Below are 15126 nucleotides of genomic sequence, written 5' to 3' on the forward strand. Positions count from 1 at the left end.
GCTCTTATATGATCTTGATGTGCCTCACCTGCCAGATGGAAGGATTATTGTAGTAGTGTGGTGGTCACTGAAAGATTTGGAACATCTTTCAAGTCATAGAAAATGGGAGCAAACAAATGTGCTGCCCTTGTATTTTTGTTGAGTGTAAAACAGCTGTTTGCAGTTTGCATCTCTCTCTCTGTCTCCTTGTTGTTTCCCCAGTGTTGAGCTTGATTTTCACTCTGTTGCACAACAATTTGAAATGTGTCTCACATCAGAAATTGAAAGAGATATGTTGCTTTCCTCTCAGGTCATGCACCTTCACCTTCAGACACTTCATCTATTACTATCTTAATCAGGCCAAAACTTCCTGTTGATTTCCTGACTGGTTCAGCAACTTGTTCCCCTTTCTCAAACAAATCAAAAGTAGTACACACATTTCGATAGAAATAAACGAGCTGACATAACTGCACTATAAGTTAAAAGAGCTGCATGCAACATTGTGTGCACTGGATATGAATGGACAACACGGTATGACTGTTCATGTTTTGTTTCGCAACAATTAAGTTTTTGAGAGTGAAAATAAAATCAAGGCCTGAAATGTTTTACAACCATATCCAAAATACATGACATGTTATGTCTGTCTAATTATGTCTATACTCCATCTCAGTATGTTAGCACAATGCTATACTAGTCACATGTGTCTTAGCCAATTTTGCTGTTTTTAATCTCTTTCTATAAATGTCTAAAGCCTAAATCAAAACTCTCTTGTGGCGTCTTTGGAGCCAAAGTGTGGGGACAGGCATACGAATAGGACAGATTAATGGGGTGCAACCCTTCACACAAAAACAAAGCCTGCATCTGCCATCTCTGTTGTTAGTTTATATGGTGTGCTGCAGGAATAACAGTTCGCATATGGCTTTGATAAAACAGGATTGATGAGACTGTACACAATGGTTACTGTCATTACTTGGGGTTGTGAACAGTTAAAAGGGTGATGTGGCCAGTTGCACCTAATTCAGTTGCCATACTGTCATCATGTCAATTTATGTCTGTCCCTTACATAAGTAATTACCACAGCGTTATCATGAAGACTGCTCTCTGAGAGTGTCCTGTCAAGTCTAAAGCTCTGTGACAGACTGATCAGATCGGAGACAGAGATTAGTCAAAAAGATGAAATTGGATAAAGACCTTTATTGCATCATAGACTAGTAATCTTTTCCACTAGGGTGAATAAAACAGTGCTATGACCATGGAAATAAAACGTAAAACCTCCTTGCTTGTATATTCCTCTTTAAAGACAAAGTGAGACTGATTCAGTGCCAAAATTGTATTCATCCCTCTCTCAAAATGGGCAAATACACATCTATGATATAAGTCATCACTCTCTTAACAATACCTTAAAATAAAATACAAAATGACAAAATGTTTATTAATAAAATAACTCCATTCCAATGAAGACTTTTGTCAGCTGTGTCCTATCAAATCAATGCATCTACATCAGGGACTATGTTAAACCTACAATATATGATCATACATTACAATACAATAAGGATGGATCAATATATACAACATCATTATGCAATTATTATGAGTAATAATTATTAAAAAAAATTTCAATCATTCAACAACATACAGTTGTTTTGAAGCGCCTTAACAGCGTCTACCTCCTGTCAGTCTTTAAAACACCTTAATATGACTGGAATCTTGGCTTACTCACTTGATCTTACTCACTCCATCCTCCAAAATCAGTGAATTCAAATGTGGGTTCCAAAATAAAGAATGACAGTATAGAGTCAGATGCTCACCTGTAAAACCTACCAGAGGAAAGAGTCTGTCCCTTGGCTCAATTGCAAATTGGCCAATTGGCCAACTGGCCATTGCTCCCTCAGATCCGCAATACAGTACTTGATGCCGGCCCCTTTAATTGTGAATGAACGGTGTGTTTATCAAACGTGTATACACCAAAATAGTGGGTGTATGCTCTTGAAATCATTGCAGTGTTTGACTGTGTGTGAGTTACTGTGTGGATACCTATTATTAGATAATACTCATACAATGTCCATTCACACAGAAATTCCCATGTTTACAGTATATACTGCACACAAAAAGTTGAATATTCTTTTCACATGTCTGTGAACAATGGGGGAAAACCTGATGTAAAAACCTGAAAAGGTGTGTGGTATCATTTGCATGAGATACTGTACAATAAGGAGAAGTGCAGCCAGAGCCCTGTCTACTGCATTATCTGCTTTTTATTGATCTCTTTTAGGGTGTTGTTTGCACAATTTATGTCTGTTTCTGCCTGTTTGTCATCATCAGAGTCCAGGGTCTTGGATGTGGAGGTAGAGGACATTAATCGATCTCTCAGCTGGTGGTGCCTGGCTCTGACCGCATGACTCCTAATTAAAATGAAAGAAATGTCTATGGTGCTTTATATACTTTTTATGGATCAGTGTTAATAATAAATGTGACACTGAAGGCAATAAAAAAAAAAACATGGCAGAAATGTTAGAAAACATGGCAAAAATCTGCAACAGGTCTTCTGTCTTGTTACATAGCCACCATCTGTACCCCCTTCACCTCTGTTTTTCACACAAAGTTGTAAATGACATCTCTGTTGGTGATCCTGAAAACAAATGTAATGTTTCAGTCTTTCAAAGCTTAATTGAGGATGCAGTTTAGTGTGGGGATGTCCTTTTTGTGAGACAGAGTAGCATGGAAAAGAACTCCTAAAAATATTCTCCCATGCTCTACAACATATTCCTCTACACACCAGCTGTTTCACTATAAAGATGTTTTTGAAGGCGTCATTCAAAATGACCTCATGCTATGGCTTATCTAGATGAACAACCCCAACCTTACTATGTTGGTTCCCACTCCTACACCCTCAGCTACTGTTTCCTAAGCCTGCGCCAGCTTCTCCAAAGAGTTAATTGAACTCGAAGACATAGAAACATATTTTCCTGTATGAATCACACAACAGGGGTGTGGGATTTTCATCTGATGGCAGAGTAACCCCAAAGTGATTGTATTAAGCTAGACTATGCTTCTTTTTCAAGGGCTTCTAATTAAATAAGAATCACTGCCAGCCACAGCATTAATGTTGATGTGCCTTTACATAAACTGGAGACCTGACAGGTCTGAGGAACACAGATTCAGAAATAGCTTAAAGGGGAGATTGTTCATGTTCATTGGTTGACAATGATTGCTTCTGCTTATCCAGATGTAATGTTTGGCTTGGGACCAACACTTATATTAGGCGTATTGGCCATAAAACTTCAAACAAACATTTGGATTTTAACATGTGACACAACATGACTGTATGATGATGACTTCAATGCCACGCAAACACATAGGATCATGACTTCAAAGACATGGGGTTCACTTGACTCAGGGAATCCCTTTGAGGGGTTTAAAAGAAAACTGGACATATGAAGCAGGTGGGTCTCTCTGGAGGGAATCTGTGAGCAACTGCCCAAGCCTGCCTTCACCCCTTGCAGCTGTCCCTGGTAACATCATCACCATCACGATGGAGGCTCGGTCATGACATCTTCAACACCTGTCCTCTGATCACAACACATTTGACTTTGTTGCTGTTTAACTGAGGTTGGATGGTGTATAATAGCAGATAAGATGACTTCAAGTTTGTAAGCCTAAAATAACTTTGTTTTTATACCTTTTATAGAGCTCTGGTAGTTGATTTCAAGTAACCAAAGCAACACCATATTGGCAGGCAGCATCACTGTTCACATCCATAGATATACAGTGGTATTCAATAGTTTGGGCACCCCTGTAAATGTATATGCTTTTTCTTTATAAATCATTGGTTGTTTGAATAAGTAATTTCAGTTAAATATATAATATAGGTGACAAACACGGTGATATTTGAGAAGTGAAATAAAGTTTATATGATTTACAGAAAGTGTGCAAGAATTCTTTAAACAAATTTAGGCATGTGCATAAGTTTAGGCACCACAAAAGAACAATTGTGTGCATCCTCCTTTTGCAGAAATAACAGCCTCTAAATGCTTCCTATAGCTTCCAATTAGGGTCTGGATTCTGGTGCAAGTATTTTGGACCATTCTTCTTTACAAAACATCTCAAGTTCAGTCTGGTTTGAATGAAGCTGGCTTGTCCAAATGTGCTTTAGCATACCTCAAGCGACTGTTTGTGGCAGGTGCAGAGAAAAGGCTTTTTCTGCATTACTCCACCTGCAGCAAGATGATGTTGTAGGTCTTTGGAGCTGGTCTGTGGGTTGACTGTGACTGTTCTCACCATCCTTCACCTCTGCTTATCTGAGATTTTTCTTGGACTGCCACTTCGGGCCTTAACTAGAACTGTGCCTGTGGTCTTCCAATTCCTCACAATGTTCCTCACAGTTGAAACTGAGAGCTTAAATCTCTGAGATAGCTTTCTGTATCCTTCCCCTAATCCATGATGTTGAACAATCATTGTTTTCAGGCTCCCATGTTGCCACTCTTCAGAGAAGATGCAAAGAGGAGAAACACTTACAATCGACCTCCTTAAATACTCTTTCTCATGATTGGATTCACCTGTGTATGGAGGTCAAGGGTCACTGAGGTTACCAAACCAATTTTGAGTTCCAATAATTAGTGCTAAAGGTATTGAAATCAATAAAATTACAAGGGTGCCTAAACGTATGCACATGGCTAAATTTGTTCTAATTCTTGCACACTTTCTGTAGATCTGTACACTTTATTTCACTGTGTTTGTCTCCTATATAATATATTTAACTGAAATATCTTATCCAAAAAGCCAATGATTTATAAAGGAAAATAATGAAAATTTACAGGGATGCCCAAACTTTTGCATACCACTATAAACTACCAGCAGCAGTGGTGGAATGTAACGAGGTACAAATACTATAATACTAAGTCAGAATAAAAACTGGGCCATAGATGGTAAGCACATTACATTAACCTAAAATTTCATTAAAATGCCACAGCTTGTTTTTTTTTTTAAAATATACATACTTTTAGTACTTTTTACTTTTAAGTAGGGTTGTCATTTTGGTAATTCTACTTTTATAAAAGCAAATATTTCTCTGGTTATTTGTACTTTTACTTAAGTACTAAGCTTCAGTACTTCCTCCACCACTGACCAGCAGCATATATACCTCACCATAATTATGTCAGGCAACTCGTCTCTTCACCGGCTGATTTCATAAAAATTTAAGATGGTGGCTCGCTGTTGTGCACCAGGATGCCAAAGAAGTCAAGGGACAGGCTAAACTGAGTCATCAAAGATCCTGAGGACAGCATCACTGCTATAGAACAAATTCAAAATGAGTGTGATAGAATGATTGGAACCCACAGACAACGGATTCAGCATGTAGCACGATCACTTCCTTAATCATGAAGTCTGCATTAAGGGAAATGTACAATTTACAATGACATTTACACAATGCAATAGATTTCAATCATTAGATGTCAATAATTCCTACACACTGGACCTTTGAATTACTAAACTGCCCAGCAGTCTATGTATGTTCAACTCATACCACATTCACTTTGTCCTGATTTCAAAAGTTGAAATGAACACCCTTAAAAAACAACAACAACAAAACATTCAAATGGATATCACCTTCTGCAGAACGCACACATGATATGACAGCTGTCTCTGATATTTAAATCTGAGTTACAGCAATACAAGAATGTATATACTATGCACTGTATTGCATTTATCCTCTTATCCTCACATCTATTTCATATCTCATATCTATTTTAGGTGACATATGTTTCTATTTTTAGTGGAATCGGTTTCATCTTTTCACACAGTTTCATTGTATGATGTTGGCTTATAGGCTAAAGTCTTAAAGCGGAAAGTTCGGAAGTTCCTATTAACGCTGTTTTTTAGTGTGTATCTGCGTCATTACCTTGTTTATGAAGCCCTGAAGGTTCTAAACAAACAGTTCAGCCATTGCTGAGAACGCTGTGTTTATTGTAATCTCGGGGCTCAGCGAGATCTCTGAAAATCCCGTAATAGTTACGTAAACAGCGGTTCTCCTGAACAGCCGATCGTCCTGCTCCGGGCACTAGTCCGGGCACATCCGGTTGCGTACATTGAACCACAGAAGAAGAATAACGTCCGTTGTGGAGGTGTTTCCCGGGCGACAGTGTCTTCTGACTCTGGGTCTGACTCCGGGTCAAAGTCATAAAAGGGACTGCGGCGGGGAGTCGTGAAGAAGCTATTTTTAAACACTGTTAAAACAATGTTTTGATAATGAGGAGCAGTGCATCCACCGTTCCAGAGGGGAGCTGTGCTTCTGAGAGCTGGTGGGCTGAATAGTATTGGCCAATCACAAGACTCTGTCTTCTGGGGGTCAGAGTTCACTCTGAAACATCGTGGCTGACGAACAGCGTCAGAAAAGAGGATTTCAATCGGCTCGTTTACAGCAACTAGGAGGTTTTTGACCATAAAAAAAAGTTAATATATGTAAGTAGACCTCCATAACTAACACGTGCAACAGGACCACTCTATGTGAGCTTTAAGGACTTATTCTCAGTCTTTCTGTGAGATAGTTGATGTTTTTATTCATGGTCCTGAGCATTGTAGTGATCTACTTAAACTACTTGACTAGTTGCAATGAAATGCAGTGCTGGTATTGCATGTCTGATGTCCAGATGATGAACATTAAAGCTGGGATAGTTATAGTTTTTTTATAGTAAAAAAACACCATCCACAGAAAATAAATGTATCTGTTGATAACATTGTTTTTTTATATAGTAGGTGCTACATGCAAATATTAAGGGTTATAATGTATATCAATAATGATTTCAAGATCATTAAATGTGTTGCTGTTCTGATTGGCATAATCATGAGACACAGGCTGACTGTACCACTGCTAAACAACAAAACAGTGAGAGGGATTTGTATGAAAAGTGTTCCTTAACAGGACCCCAATTCAACAGCATACTGGATCTGAGGTCTGTCTGAGGTCGGGCTGCCATTAACCACAGCTCTAATTTCAGATTACCAAGGCACAGACAATAACATAGGGAATTATAAGCAGGACAGACAAATACCTGACTGTGGCAGCAATTTCGGGGAATGGCTGCCTCCCTAAAATAACTATTTTGAAAAGTGCTAGGATTTCTTTCATCCCTGTCTCCTATGGCTTATTTCTGCCAGTTGAACTCTATGAAGCCAAAAAAAGAATGTGTTCACCCACCAATATAATAGATATGTGCAAATGTAATGGACACAAACACAACATCTCACAAGCATAAGCAGATGCACATACACAAATACACTTCTCTTCAATGTGTTGCATTATGCAAACAAAAAAGGCTTTCAGTGGTTCAATCATAAAAGAAGGCAGCCAAACTACAAACATTGCTAATTAAAATCTGCTCAAAGAAACCCTTGTTTTCCACTTACCCTCTCCATCCAAACCGATGTCTGTGGACACGATGGAGACTGTTTTTATTTCACTTGGACTCAAGTCTCCGCTCATAAAACATACTGATATTTCTTCACACTAGAAAGACTTTCCCTCAGTTGTAATACAATTACATTAGCTGATTTGGTCAGATTGTTTAGTAGCAGTGGGGGTCAATTAGTGAGAAACAATTCCATTGCTGTCTATTGCACAATGCATGTACCACAAAGTCAAATTTGGCTTACTTATTGCTATACAATAATGTTTCACAACTAATACTATATGGGGCACCGTTAAAAGCACAACACATCAGAACAAATATGTTAATGAGAAAGAGTATTTTTCTAACCAAAGGAGGGAGAAAGCCTTTAACAGAAAACTCAGGGCCTTGGCACAGCATTCAGGGCAATAAATGACTCAGTTTCAAGCAGGCTTTTAGCTAGGATATTTTGAGAGGGCGTCCATTTTTGTTTGTTAACACCTTCACATGATATTTTGTTAGGTGATACTGTTTATACATTTCTTATTCCCTCTTCCCTGACTACCAGCATTATTGTCTACTTATTCCATCCATCCATTATCTACCGCTTTATCCTCCACCAGAGGGTCGCGGGGGGTGCTGTGCCTATCTCAGCTGACATTGGGCGATGGGCGGGGTACACCCTGGACTGTTCCCCAGTCCATCGCAGCGCCATATAGAGACAAACAACCATTCACTCACACTCACACCTACGGTCAATTTAGAGTGACCAATTCACCTAATCCCCATATCGCATGTTTTTGGACTGTGGGAGGAAGCCGGAGAACCCGGAGAAAACCCACACACACACGGGGAGAACATGCAAACTCCTTGCAGAAAGGCCCTTGTTCCGAAGTTGTCCCAAACGCTATGTGTTTGTGATGGTTTTCTGACCTTTCACACCTTTGAACATTCACACAAGAAAACAATTATTACATGATTACTCTTCTGGAAGAAGCTTGAGATTACGGTGTGTCGTCTTCCTCTCTCATTTCATTCAGCTAAGTTATCGGGGAAAACAGGAGAGGAAAGAATAGGGCGTCTTTAGGGCATTCAGCCTAAAAGCCTGGTTTTAACTTAGCCATTAGGCTACATTTCAAACCAATCTTTTCAAATTCTGTCCATCCACCCACAACAGAAAAACATATATTATTTCTTACAGAGTAAAGAATTGAACACATTAGTCACCCAGTAGTGGTGCTTTTCTCAACTCGATGACCACTTAAGGCTGCCATAGTGGTCCTTTCGCACATATATGTGAGAAATGGAGGTCTACTTACATACATTAGGTTGTTTTTATGGTCAAAAACCTCCTAGTTGCTGTAAATGAGCCGATAGAAATCTCTCCTCACTGAAGCTTGATCAGTCACGCTGTTTCAGACTGAAATCTCACCCCCAGAAGACAGACTGTGTTGTGATTGGCCAGCCAGCGAGATATTTTCCAACTGTCTTATGATTGGCCAATATCTGGAAGTGACGTAATTAGCACACCAGCTCCCAGAAGTGCAGCTCCCCCCTCGGAACGGTGGATGCACTGCTACTCATTATCAAAACATTATTTTAACAATGTTTAAAAATAGCTTCTTCACGACTCCCCGCCGCAGTCCCTTTTACGCCTTTGAGTCAGACCCAGAGTCAGAAGACGATCTGCTGTTCAGGAGAACCGCTGTTTACGTAACCAGAACAGGTTTTTTCAGAGATCTCGCTGAGCCCGAGATTACAATAAAACACATTGTTCTCAGCAGTGGCTGAACTGTTTGTTTCGAACCTTCAGGGTTTCATAAACAAGGTAATGACGCACTAAAAAACGGTGGTAATTGGTACTTCCATTCTATGGGAGCTTTAAAGTTGCTTTACACTAGTTTTTACCATTCACCTATTCACACACATTCATACAGCACATCAATGTGCAGCCCCTCCTATCACACATCTTTCATAACCACTCACATGCTGCCAGCACAGACTTAATAAGGAACATGGAACACAGCAAACTTATATACAGTCTGAGAAAATGGACAAAGCTACTTAGAGCTACCACATACTTTTTCTCTGTCCACCCACTTTTAGTAGATAATGATGTGAATGTCAGAGGGAAAGTTTTTTGAAGGTCTATTACACTGTAAACATTTGGTAAACATTTACAGCAGGATTTCAACAGTATTAAGGGTTATACTGATTTTACTCAATACTATTTATAATTTACTGTAGTGTATTTACAATTTGAAATGAATAAAATTGTTTTAATTGGAAAGAAAAAAACACTGAAGTTGTACAAGAACACCAGATTTTACATTTGAAATTAAAAAGTTGAACAGTATAAAACATAAAATAACGTGTTTGAGTCTTTGTCTCAATGAGCAAAAACAGGCCATGAAATGGAAACTATGGACAGGCTTTTTTCGGACTCTCTCCTCTATGGCGACAAAGGCGTTGATTCTCCGGCTTTCTGCAACAGCGCAAGTGAAATTATCGTAATGACCACATGTTGGCTTTGACGTGCAACTTCTCACCTTTCAGAAACCATTGTCATTTTTCCAGTAGCACAAACAGTTGCATAATTATGGAAATGCAAATTGCGCTAAAAGTATAGTTCAGGTTTTGGGAAATTTTATATTAAGTACTAGCACATAGTGCAGACATAACTTACATGAGTAGGGAACACAGCCACTTGTGCCACAAATGTCTTACCTTATAAAATCTGTGTTGCCTTAAAGCGGAACTAGACCGGAAGTTCCAATTAACACTGTTTTTTAGTGTGTATCTGCGTCATTACCTTGTTAATGAAGCCCTTAAGTTTCGAAACAAACAGTTCAGCCACTGCTGAGAACGCTGTGTTTTATTGTAATCTCGGGCTTAGCGAGATCTCTGAAAATCCCGTTATAGTTACGTAAACAGCGGTTCTCCTGAACAGCAGATCGTCCGGCTCCGGGCACTAGTCCAGGCACATCCGGTTGCGTACATTGAACCTCAGAAGAATAATAATGTCCGTTGTGGAGGTGTTTCACGAGCGTCAGTGTCTTCTGACTCTGGGTCTGACTCCGGGTCAAATTCATAAAAGGGACTGTGGCGGGGAGTCGCGACAAAGCTATTTTTAAACACTGTTAAAACAATGTTTTGATAATGAGTAGCAGTGCATCCACCATTCCAGAGGAGGGAGCTGTGCTTCTGAGAGCGGGTGTGCTGATATGTCACTTCCGGGTTGAGAGATTTGAGTCTCAAGTCTCGCGGCTGGGAAACACTGTCAGAAAAGAGGATTTATATATCGGCTCATTTACAGCAACTAGGAGGTTTTTGACCATAAAAACAACTTAATGTATGTAAGTAGACCTCCATTACTAACATTATGTGCAACAGGACCACTCTATGTGACATTTAAGACTATGATATCCACATAATGTTTGTTGCTTTGTCTCTCCATTATTTAGCCATTATTTAATGGAAAATATGTCACTGATTCAGGAACTTTTTATGGATGATAGGACGTTGAGTGCAGGCGAGGGCAATAGTATCAGGAAGAGCAGAACTCCGCAAAGTGCTCTATTCTTGGCTCCACAGTGCAGCACAGAGTTCTACACAAACTTCCAGCCTTAGAGGATTTATGTGTCCACTGGATACATTTTATATGAGGGCAAAGTGCCTGCTAGAGCCTGCAAATGATCACTTTTCCAAATGCTAACTGCTGTTAGCTGCCGGAGCCTCAGTCATGCTGACGTAGTTTCCTGTATCACATTTGCATTTAAAGAGACAGGCACTCAAAACAGAGCGTTCTGAACAGGGCTGTTTTGGCAGGGTGATTGAACTGCTGTGGTGCCTCATCCTTAAGGTATTTTGACAAAGCATGTCACAGACTAGGGATGGGAATGACATGACATTTTGAGAGTCGATTGTCAAGGTCCACGTGTCTAATTTGTGTCTAATTGACGTCCATGTTTTTTTTTTTTTTGTTTTTTTTTTACAGCAACAGCAGCAATGCGGGGTGGAAAAAATAATCTTCTACACTGTACTACTTCATTTTAGGCTCAAAAACATGGCTGTAATGTCCAATTGACCAGCAGTGATAATACAAATGAGGGACAAAAACAAACAAAAAAACATCCTATGGCAGAGAAAACTCTCTCCACTGGCAGGGATGTGTCGCCAGACGGCTCAGGTTTTTGAACCTTCGCTCTTTAGGTGTCCACCAGAGTGCAGGATCTTGACTGGGACTTATTGTTGTGTCCCCCACCCCCGTCCTAAACTTAAGCGCAAGCTCGTTCGCACTGCAAGCACGCACACACACACACACACACACACACCCCCACACTCACACACACACACACACCACTCGAGAGAACAGCTGTTGTCATCATGTAGGCTACCGTTACAGGTCAGTGGCCACACACTCATCCTGCAAACGAACCTTTGAGCACCATGGACAGCGGCCGAAGCTCCATAGTTACCTTACCGACCCGCCCCCATCACCTCAGACTGCAGGGAGCCTGGAAAACCTTGTTGGTCTTCAATTTTAGGTGTTTGTGACACTTCAACTTTTTTTGGGATTCCTCGCAGAGGCTGGTATATATCATGGTATGGTATTATATCAGTGGCAGCAATTGCCACTGGTACATACAAAGATCAACTATCCTCACAAGATCCAAATATCCCAAATAACACACAAGAACACCCCAATTCCTCCCATCAATCCACAATTGAGCATGGCGTCAAGATTCTAATCAGGGTTGAGCCAGCAGACTGTGGATTATTTATGCTGGAAAGGGAAAAGGAACCTCGAGGAGAATTCTCTCTCTCTCTCGCTCTCCCTACGTGTGTGTGTGTGTGTGTGTGTGTGTGTGTGTGTGTGTGTGTGTGTGTGTGTGTGTGTGTGTGTGTGTGTGTGTGTGTGTGTGTGTGTGTGTGTGTATGTGTGTGTGTGTGTGTGTGTCACATGCATCTCTATATTTAACAAAACCAATGGTCGAGGAATATTCCCCAAGACAAACAATATTCGAGCAACAATTTAAAAAGCTAATGGAGGAGGAAAGTTAGGGTTCATAGTTTAAATTGCTTGGATTAAAGAAAGAAGCTGGGAAAAGCAAAGCCACATTTATCCTGTCAGTCAGCAGCAGCTTTGAGTGGTCATCAAGTTAAATGCTTTATAAATACAAACAAAAAAGGTGCGAGAGAATGGAGGACTACTGATAAACTAGCTCTGTTTATGTGCAATATGTCGCTGAACTACCGCCAACATGTTGAAAATGTTGCTTGAAGCGACACATCGGAGCATTTTACGTTAATATTCTGTACAAACACTGATTAACCGCGATTTGAATCGTGTACCATGCCCCCACAGTCTCAGAGCAGAGACTGAAGATGAATGTTACATGATTGCTGCCTGCCTGCAGGATATCAAAGCCTGGATGCAACTAAGCTTTCTCCAATTATTACTAAATACTGCGATCGCTGGCCGCTGTTTGTGTAACTCACTGCTTATAAAACTCTAGATTTGTTTGAGTAACGAGCATGCTACTCCTGTGTTATCCACACCAGCAGGAATGTAATAGCACCCTTTTTTATTCTCAGCTCCTCCTCAATAACGTTACATCATTGTTATGTTTGACATCTTACTTACTATCCACAGCCATATTGTCGCCACTTATCACCTATTGTCATGCAGCGTTGTCACAACCCCCGCTCCATATACCCCATATTAATGTCCGTTTACCCGTTGTTACTGCGTTTCACCGTAATGCATAGAGTGACCACAATTTTGGCTTCTCGCGATCATAAAAACATTAGAATCGAAGAAAAGCGATTAATGCGCCGCACGGCGCGGCGCGTATGTAAATTCCTATGCTAGAAAAACACCTTGAATGCACCTGTGTTACGTGCAGCTGCAAGTGTACGACGGATCAATAATATGAGGAGAGAATGTGGAAACACGACAGAAAGGCAGCCTTTGGTTGCGAAGAAATTTAGGACAATATCAGCTAACTGGAAACACATCGCTCGTCTCTCGCGCTGTCATGTCTGCTCCTGAAGGCATCACAACCAACTTATTCACTCAGCGCTAAAGCTCGTCAGCCATCACAACACGGTCCTCACGGCTGACTCTTTACAATGCTGCCCCATATCCCACCACGACATCAGGAGATAACGGAGGCTGTGACATTTATGGTAGTGAAGGACATGTAAGCATCAGTACTGTAAGCAACCCAGGATTCAACACACTTGTTCAGACTTTGGAGAAGCGTCACGTGTTTCCGTCACGTAAACATTTCAGCAGAGTTGCAGTCCTGTATGATAAATGTTGTGCTGAGGGAGTATAGCACTGTTTTGTTCTTTGAAAAAGAAGAGTATTTTGTTTTGTGTTATTAGTGTATTTTGCATGTTGTAATTTTTTGCAAGGTGTGAAGCAGTGCAAGTAGATTGGTTATTTATTTTTATTTATTGTAACAGTACACGTATATAAATTACATTTTGCAACTGTTCCATTCCTTATTTTCCATTTCTAAAGGTAGTTTGACTATTGTTAAAATGTTACATATCAAACACATCTGCATCCGTGTATGGACCAGGCTCCACCTTCTACAACACCAGGTCCACTATTTCCTCCACGTTGTCTGCAATAACAGAAAGTGCAATATTGTATTTAATTTGTTGTGTTTATTTATTTTACTAGTGTAATTTATATATTTGTTTTCTTTACACACATTTTCTAATGGGCGTTTCTAGTGTGATTTTCAATAAAAAGTTAAAAAGAAAACTTACTGAACGTTGGCTGTATTCATTGAAGTGCATGCCTGCCAGGTAAAGTGTTGTGAGACAAAAGAATAAAATAGTAAATCAGAATAAGAACACATTGTACATATTCCCAAAATATTCAGACAATGGGGATTTATTTTCAAATGAAGGACTTCTTTTATCACCTCTTTGTATTTAACAGGTAAACATTACGTGTCTTTTAAATTAATAATTTACATTACATTATTTAGCTGCATAACTGGCTTACTTTGGTGTGGCTGTATGTCCATACGTAATAACAAAAAAGATTAATTTGATTGATATTGAAATCACGATTAATAGACACGGCATTGTAAAGAGTGTCGTCAATAGAGGACTGTGTTGTGGTGTCGCTGGTCGTGTTTCCGACAGCGCGAGAAACTTTGCAAACAATTTACTTTTGCTTGACGTCCGTCACATTGAAGCCTAAATGTTTGCAGTTAACTGATATTTTCCTACCTTTGTTACCTTTCTGCCGTGCTTTCAAACGCGTGCTCTTCATATTATTGATCCACACATGTCACTCGTTAACTGCAGCGGCATGTAACTGGTACGCACCAGGTGCATCAAGGTGTTTTTCTGGCATAGGAATTTACATACACAATCAGCTACATCATAAGGTCTCTGCTCGTGCCAGCAGCGAAGCATACAATACTTGATAAACATACGAACGTAAAGCCAATTTCCCCGACCACAAAAACACATCACAGTATATTTCAGCGAGTCAACCTACTGCACTGACACGGCGAAGACTTTCTGCGAGTCTCTAAACACAACAAAGGGCTTCTGAAGCTAACCACATTTAGCCTTAGCTGCCGTTACACGAACAATGACAAAGTAAACATACCTTATTAGAAGTTATTACTGTTTGTTAGGCCGGAGGCCACGTCTCTGCTCGTGCTAGCAGCGAAGCATACAAACATGATACTTGATAACAGTGGCATAGGCAGAAATAATATTTTGG

The 15126-nt window shown here is 40.0% G+C and overlaps 1 protein-coding gene across 1 annotated transcript in view; it reads right to left on the minus strand.

The window, feature by feature from the left end:
• The window catches only part of ankfn1b (ankyrin repeat and fibronectin type III domain containing 1b), a gene marked incomplete at both ends in the record, with an annotated part of 169586 nt that overhangs the window by 39928 nt on the left and 114532 nt on the right, over nucleotides 1-15126 (minus strand). The gene's annotated exons all lie outside the window — the stretch shown is intronic.

Source organism: Microchirus variegatus (genome assembly GCF_963457635.1).
Source record: "Microchirus variegatus genome assembly, chromosome: 17".
NCBI classification, from domain to species: domain Eukaryota; kingdom Metazoa; phylum Chordata; class Actinopteri; order Pleuronectiformes; family Soleidae; genus Microchirus; species Microchirus variegatus.